Genomic DNA, 9,048 nt, shown 5'->3' with positions numbered 1-9,048 from the left:
AAATCTCAGAGTAAAAGCCCAAACCTTTAAAATAACCTAAAAAGCCCTATGTTTTCCAGCTTCCCATCAGCTACTCTCTGATTTTAACTCCCATTACATCCTCCTATTCTCACAGCACTCAAGCAACACTGGCCTTCTTTCTGTTCCCTGAGCACTCCAGGCACACTTCCACCCTGGATTCTTTTTTTTTTCTTTTAATTTTATTTATTTATTCGTGAGAAACACACACAGACACACACACACACAGAGAGAGAGAGAGAGAGAGAGAGGGGCAGAGACACAGGCAGAGGGAGACGCAGGCTTTATGCAGGGAGCCTGATGTGGGACTCAATCCCGGGACTCCAGGATCACGCCCTGGGCTGAAGGCAGCACTAAACCGCTGAGCCACCCGGGCTGCCCTGTTTTTTTGTTTGTTTGTTTGGTTGGTTTTTTTTTTTTTTTTTTTTTTTTTTATTGATGAGAGACACAGAGAGAGAGGCAGAGACACAGGCAGAGGGAGAAGCAGGCTTCATGCAGGGAGCCTGAACCCTGGATTTTTTATCAGATATCTCCTTCTTTCCAAAAGGTGCTTTTGTCCCGTAAATCCACTTGCCAAACTCTCTGACCTTTTTCAAGTCTTGATCCAATGTTTCCAGCTCTGTCAGGCCTACACTGACCACTCTTTGTAATGTTGTAAACTGCCCTTTGCTCAGATAAACACCAGATCCTTTCCCTTCTGCTCTACTTTTTTCTTATGCACTTACCACCTTTGAACATGCTATATAATTTACTTCTTTTATTTATTATTTATGTTTTGTCTCCTTTCACTAAAAAATAAACCTTAAGACTGTAAAGAAGTTTTGTTCACTGACAGTACAGCCTTAGATTCAAGCAACAGGATCCTTGCCCTGGTGCCCTCACCATAGAGAACCTTCCTTCCTCTGGTTGTTTGTCACACCCAGAACCCTCATTCTAGACCACATCTCTGGTACCAGGACCCTAGAACTCCCTGCTTGAACAGCTGTTGCAGGCTTCTTCTAAGGGCCCATTCATCTACTGCATCACTAGCGTGAGCAATTCATAAACCCTAATGGTGGCCAAAGGGAGGTTGTCTGCAGGGTATATAGATGCAGCTTGAATGTGTCAGCTGGAGTGTCCACAGATGTGCATAAGGCATCCAGAGCAAAAGACAGATCAAGGCAGGAAGAAAAAGCAGGGCACAGAAAAGTTTCCAGGAGAGGAGCCAGCCCTTTTCAGGCCACCATAATCTGACAACAATCTCTAAGAAGTCCAAGAATTCTAAATTAAAACCTGTCTTTCCAGGTGTTTATGAAGATGTATTTGTCACGATAGGAGAACAAAGCATATTATATTTAACAGCTTGTTAGTTTTATTTATAACTTTTAAATTTAGGCAGATGGTATGTAGTTTTTATGGATTGAATCATGTCTCCCCAAAATTCATATGCTGAATTCCTAACTCCCACCATAGAATGTGACCTTATTTAGAATAGGGTCCCTGCAGATGTAATTAGTTGAGATGAGGTCATACTAGAATAAGGTAGGCCCCTAATCCAATATGACTGATGTCCTTATAAAAGAGGGAAATATGGACACAAACTCATACACAGAAAGAACATCATATGAACATGAAGGTGGAGTTTGGGGTGATGCACCCACAAACTAAGGAACACTAAAGACTGCCAGAAAACTCCCCAAAGCTGGGACAGAGGCATAGAACAAATTGTCAAGAGGAAGCAACCCTGCCAACCCCTATCTTCAGCCTCCTAGTCTCCCAGACAATGAGACAAAAAATTTTTAAGTATCTATTGTTTAAGTCACTCACTTTGTGATACTTTGTTATGGCAGCACTAGCTACCAAACACATTGGGTCTTCTTTTATTTTCCTGTTTCAGCCCCACAAATACCTGGCACATAGTTGATGCCCAATAAGTATTTGTGATTGTTGCCAAAAGAAATGACTAAATGTCACACCAGCGAACAAGAAAAACACAAGGTAAAAAAAGAAAGAAAGAAAGAAAGAAAGAAAGAAAGAAAGAAAGAAAGAAAGAAAGAAAAACACAAGGTCCCTAATGTTAATTTTCATCGATATAATGTTTTAAGGCTACTTCAGTCTTTTTTATAAATGTACTTTATTTGTTCCCTGCAAGAAGTCTAATGAGATGGGAAAGGGAGGGATTATTATATCATTAGAGAGTAATAACATTCAAATGTCTCATCATAGCATCAACTTTCTAGTCAAATGAAATTTTAAACGGAATGTGTGTGTATGTGCATGTGTGTGAGAGAGAAACAGAGAGAAACAGAGAGGTATTTTTTTAGGAGGGGAGGGGCAGAAAGAATCATAAGCAAGCTCCACACCCAGCATAGAGCTCAACACAGGGCTGAGATCACGACCTAGCCAAAATTACGAATCAGACACTTAACTGACTGAGCTAGCTACCCAAGCACCCCAAGAAAGGTATTGTTATTGGATATGAGGAACCTGACAATTGGCCACCTCCTCAACCCCCTCCCAAACCATCATTCTGATCTTAAAAATTCCTAAGAAACCTCCACAGAAAAGTAAGACATCTCAAAAAGCACAAGCTACAAGAATCTGAAGATCAGAGGTGCCTGGGTGGCTTAGTTGATTAAGCATCTGCCTTCGGCTCAGGTCATAATCCCAGGGTCCTGGGATTGAGCCCTGTATCAGGATCCCTGCTCATCAGGGGAGTCTGCTTTACCCTCCCTCTGCCCTCCCCCCCACTCATGCTCCTTTCTTTCTTTCAAACAAAAATAAATCTAAAAGAAAGAAAGAAGAAAGAAAAGAAAGAAAGAAAGAAAGAAAGAAAGAAGAAAGAAAGGAAGGAAGAAAGAAAGAAGAAAGAAAGGAAAGAAAGATGAAAGAAGGAAAGAAAGAAAGAAAGAGAAGAAAGAAAGAAAGAAAGAAAGAAAGAAAGAAAGAAGAAGAAGAAAGAAAGAAGAAGAAGAAAGAAGAAGAAGAAGAAGAAGAAGAAGAAGAAGAAGAAGAAGAAGAAGAAAAGAAAGAAAGAAAGAAAGAAAGAAAGAAAGAAAGAAAGAAAGAAAGAATCTGAAGATCACAGATACAATGTAGTTACCAATAACAGTTAAGTAGCTGTGGTAGCAGAGACCCACTCCCAGCAAGCATAGTTCAAGGTCTGGATTTGATTCCCAGAGGGAATGGGTTATTGGGAGGTTTCCACTATTTATATATTACCCAGGCCGAAAGTGAAGAATTGAAAGTACATGGGAGCAAGGCTAGTGACTAAAGCAATTGTTCAGCAATTTCGGCCCTCATATTGCAACACACATGGCACAAATTAAGATATATTTTATTTCCTAGCATGGGATCTTGTATGCTCTGAAAATATTTTAGTTGAAATAATTAAATCTAAGGTTTTTTCTTCATAAATAATGTTGGGGCCATCCGTGCATTGACAGAGAAGTTTCAGGGGACCAAAACACACTGCTTAGACTTTAGGCTTTGTTAGGTGTAGGCCATGTGAATTTATTAATCTTGGTAGTTTGTAATGGCTTATATTGCATCAAATGACTGGTTTTTAACATTAAAAGGATGTAGCATTAAACCTTAGGCATTCATGAATACAGACCACAGAAGATTTAGTCCCTGGAATGACACAGACTATAAGGAAAGGCAACCTTTTTTAATTTTCTTAAATAAGCTTTGTAAGCATTAGGTGATAAAAGAACATTGGCAGCGAGCCTGAGTTAGTTAAGCATCTAACTCTTGATTTCAGCTCAGGTTGTGATCTCATGGTTTGTGAGACTGAGCCCAGAAGGCAGTCCTCTTCTCTCACTCTCTTCCCCCACATGCGCACACATGCACACGCTCTCTCTCTAACTCTGTCTCTCTCTCTCAGTAAATAAATAAACCTAAAAAAGAAGAAGAAGATTGGCTATTTTCTTTAATGGATTTCTTAGCCAGATCTCTAATACTAGGACAGAAATTTGAATAGTGGCTAATTCGAAATGTGCTACAAATGTTAGTGGAATTATAGCTTAAAACTCCAGACACTAATATGCCTACTATATCCACCTACCCCAAATTGCGTTCTTCGGTTTGTGTATGTGCACTATTTTGAAATGAACTTATAGTGACAGAGCAATGGAGGAGACAAAACCAAACTAAATTCATGTGGTGTGCCCATTAGACCTCCATTACTTCAACAAAACAGTCTCAGGTAGACTCTGTATTTGATCATTAAAGAAACTCTGGTTATTAGAGCTCAGAGGTTCAAACTATGGCTGCAATCATAAAAAAGAATGTTTATTGTATTAAATATTTAAATCAAAAGGATTGAGGACTCTTTTTATAAAGAGAATATGCCCTCTTCCTAGGCTACGGTCGAAAAATAACTGACTGATGTTATTAAATGCCCCAAAATTGAGAAAGCAATTTAAAGGCCCTGTCTGTCAGCCTATAGCTCTGAAATTCTGATTTTCCCCAGGAATCAAGAAGAAATTGGAGTAGCTTAAATAGGTGCCTTATTTCTTACCATCAGAACAAGGGTAATAGAAGAAGGAAAGTAAAATAGAAGATGTCAAACTGAGTAGTAATGAGAAAGATATTTCTTTAAAAGAAATATTGAGATCTTAAAACATAGGCTGGGCAGATATGATGGAGAAATGAAACGCTAAGAGCCGGGAGAAAGAACTACAAAGTTAAAAAGGTGATAACGCTCAAGTCTAACTTCTCTGAAGGAAGGTGATAGAAAAGGGCAACATATTTCAGTTGTTACCAGTTCAGAAAGGAAGACTGGTACCTAAAAAAAAAATCAATCAGATAAAAAGAGGAAATGCCTTAGAGAGCAGTATAATGACATCCTGGAGAGAACTAAGATCAGAAAAATTTTTAAAAGATTCCTCTTAAAGCAACAGCGTTTTGCAAGAAAAACTGGCAAATCATCCCTTAAAAGTTAGAATGGAGCAGTAAAAGTGGTTAAGAAAATCTGGTCGGGGGCACCTGGGTGGTTCAGTGGTTGAGCATCTGCCTTTGGCTCAGAGTATCATAGCGGGGTCCTGGGATCAAGTCCTGCTTGGACCCCACAGGGAGCCTGCTTCTTCTCCCTCTGCCTATGTCTCTGCTTCTCTGTGTCTCTCATGAATAAATCAATCTTTAAAAAGGAAAATTTGATCAGATTTGAAAGGGGAAATCCCAGGAAGATAGGGGCAAATGACTGCAAGAACTGTGTGACATTCAGAATAGAAGTATTGCCAAGTGGGAGGCATATTTGGAAAACATATTTGGAAAATTTATGGAATTGCTACTCTAATAAAGGAAAATTAGGCAAAGGAAGAACTTACTAAAAGGAAGTCAGACAAGATGATTACAGGTGAAGACTTGACCTGGAACACATGTTGGTCTAATAGGAATATTATCTTATAGGTGGGACTGCCCTACTCAAAAGGGTCAAGATAGTCAAGATATATTTGAAGCGGTTGTGTGACAAACATGGAAACTCACCGACTTCATCTTTCTCAAGGCAAAACTTTGAGAGTAGAAAGTTAGAAATACAAATATCTGGACCAGAGGGCAAAGGGGAAAGGCACTGGGGTTCAGGAAACAATGTTGTCCCTCCCTGAGCTAGAGAAGTAAAGAAGCCAAAATAAGAAGTTGAATACAAAGTTACAAACCCAGCTGAAACCATCTGAAAAGAATAAGAATATAGAAACAAGAAAAGGAAAAACAATACCAGAGACTTTAACCTAAGAAAATACTATTCAAGGTGGCTCAGTCAGTTAAGCGTCTGCCTTCTTCTCAGGTCATGATCCCAGGGTCCTGGGTTGAAATCTCTGCTGCCCAGGGAGTCTGCTTCTCCCTCTGCCCCTCCCCCCACTCACTCCCATGCTCGCAGGCTCTCTCTCTCCCCCCAAAAAGTTTTTTTTTAAAGAACAAAGAAAAATACATAAAATTTAAACCTGAGGAAAGAATGTGTTTTCAAGATTAGATGGCAAAAACATTAATCATAACTAGACTCCTATTGTTTATAGACATCAAACACAGCCTCAGGTAAGGGATCTGTGGCCAGGGATCCTCCAGCTGAAATAAATGTGGTGTCCTGAAAGATATTCCCTAGGACAAGGAGTCAACTGGAAGAGTTCCCAGTGACTAAGGTTGGGATAGGTTGAGCAAGAAATATTAGATTGTATAATGTAGGGGATCCCCAGGTGGCTCAGCAGTTTAGTGCCACCTTCAGCCCAGGGCCTGATCCTGGAGACCCGGGATCGAGTCCCGCGTTGGGCTCCCTGTGTGGAGCCTGCTTCTCCCTCTGCCTGTGTCTCTGCCTCTCTCTGTATCTCTCATGAACAAACAAATCTTAAAAAAAAAAAAAAAAAAAGGTTGTACAATCTAATTGCCCAAAGTATAAAATAGTTACCCATGAGTCTGTATTGATATGAATGATTACATGAATAAACAGGGGGAAAGACACAAATCTCCAATGCAGAAAAATTCCAAATAATTTATCCAGTTATTCTGCCTTCTAGAAGGTGAAGTGTAACTACCATTTCTTTAGATGAGGGTTGGGCATAGTGACTTCCTTCCAAAGAAGATGGTATGGAAAATGGGAAGAAAAATAGCTTTACAGTGGAGAAATTTGATAAACACTAACTCAAAGGTAATGAAGGTCAATATCAACAGTGAAAAATTACGTTGACAGTGTGTAAGATTTGATGAAAATGACCTCTGAGTTCTTCCTTCCAAGAACTCATAGCCTCAGTCTAATCACGAGAAACATGAGTCAAACCCAATTGACAGATATTGTACCAAATACTTGACTGGTAATTCTCAAAACTGTCAAGTTCATCAAACAAAGAATGCCTGACAAACTGTCACAGCCAAGAGGAGCCTCAGGAGACATGACTTGCAAATGTAATGTGTAACCTAGATGGGACTCTAGAACAGAAGAATGATATTAGGAAAAAACTAAAGAAATTTGAATATAGAATGGACTTTAGTTAATAATAGTGAATCAATACTGGCTCATTATTGCAACTAATACAAGATGTTAACAATATTGGTGGAGAGGGACAGCAGCAAAAATGATGAAGTAGGGAACTCCAAAGATCCATCTCTTCACAAACCCCCCCCAAAACAGCAAATAAAGTGGCAAAAACTGTCAAAACCAACTTTATTGGAATTATGGAAACAAATCAAACTTTACAGAAAAAAAAAAGGATGCTTAATCAAAAGAAAAGTAAATTTTGATAACAGAGTTTTGTGGCTTTTAAATTACCCTAGTCCTATACCCCACTCCCCAGTTTAGTGGCCCCATTAAAGACAGTAGCTCACATTCCTGGTATAGGCTCCTAATGTGGGAGGAAGCAGAATAGATCTTGTTTTAAATGAACTCTGGTTATTTTGACCTGTCTGGTGTTCCCTGAAGGACTAGCTCTAAGGGCTTGTCTTTATTTCACCTAAATTAGAACTCTCCCAGGGCTGAGGTGGCTGTCCAGGGAACATTTGTTGAAAACATTCAAGAGCAAATGTCTTAGCTCTGCTGCTGGGGATAAGATATAATAATTGGGCAAATAGTAGACAAACTGAAATGCCTAGAAAGAAAGGCTAGGGAATGAAATAATTTGGGGAACAAGGGCGTTTAAAAGCTTTCATAGATCCCTAGAAACCTCTAAGACCACACACATGCCCAGAGCAGAAGCGCGTTCAGATAAGAACACTGAAAGGCACAAAGGTCTCACCCCTGGCTGACCTCCAGGCTCCACGCAACAAGAAGTGAAGGCAAAGGCAAAGTTGCAAGCTTTCTTGCTAAGCGTTGAAGGCATCTCCTAACACATACACAGAGCCCATATACCAAGACCAGAAGGATTTTTTAAACTTAAAAAAAATGGATCCCAGTAGTTTGAGGAAATTTCTGGCAAATCATTAGTTGACCACCAAGTAGACAGAACAGGGACTTCAGTAAAGACACATAATAAAGAATACAAACTACTAAACACTAGTTCAGAAAATTCACTAAACAAACAGCTACTGCAAGAAGCAGCAGCAACAAACTTCAAAGAAAAGGGGAAATCTGGTTTCCAGAGTTGTCACATTATAATATCCAAGATGTCCAAACTTCAGCAAAATATTCTAAGGCATGCAAATAAACAAGAAAGTATGTGCTATACACAGGGGGAGAAAAAAAAGTAATAGAAATTGTCCATGAGAAATCCTAGTCATTGGAGTTAGTAGACAGACTTAAAAAAAAAACTTTTTAAATATGCTCAAGTTGCTGAAGGATATCACATACAAAGAACTAAAGGAAACCATACGGAGGATACCTCACTAAATAAAGAATATCAATAAAGAGATAATACGAAACAGACAACCGGGATTTGGCAGGGTTTGCTTTTTTTTTTTTTTTTTAATCTTCAGACATTGTTGCCTTTGCCTTGCTTTGCCTTTGCTTTTGCCAACCTCCTTATTCACAAACTCCTGTAGTGAGAAACGGGGAAACGAATTAACATTTGTTGAAGATCTGTATGCATGAGGCACTCTACTCTACCATAGTACATGATTTAGTCTTCAAAAAACTCATGATAAGCAATGGTATCTCCATTAAAAAAGAGAGAAAGAAATCTCAAGAAAGCTAAGACATATTTTTGAACCCAGTAGTCAAATCCAGTTCTGGCTTGAATTCAAGTCCATGCAATTTCTACCATCCCAGTTTGCTTGAAGATGAGGGACTCACCCTCAAGTCTACCAGATTCCTTTCCTAGGAAGGAACAGTACAGTCCTAGCCAACAGTGCATGGTGGGGAGTTGGGTGGGGATCTGGGATGCACTTGGATCCTGAGGAGGAATAGAAGGGATGGAAAAAGTATTTAGCTAAGGTCTACCTTTAGGAGATAACACCCAAGAGAGAATCAGATTTCTGATGTCATCAAAATTAATATCGAGCATCTTTTACTGGTAATTTTGCTTTTAAAAAATCAACAAAAAGTCCTGTCTCTCAGTCTCAAGCTGTTTTATCAGAAACTTTCCCCTCCACCTCCTCATTATCGTAACCTCCTATGTCTCCCACGGA

Source organism: Vulpes vulpes, chromosome 8 (assembly GCF_048418805.1).
Source record: "Vulpes vulpes isolate BD-2025 chromosome 8, VulVul3, whole genome shotgun sequence".
NCBI classification, from domain to species: Eukaryota; Metazoa; Chordata; class Mammalia; order Carnivora; family Canidae; genus Vulpes; species Vulpes vulpes.
This window is presented reverse-complemented; position numbering follows the sequence as displayed.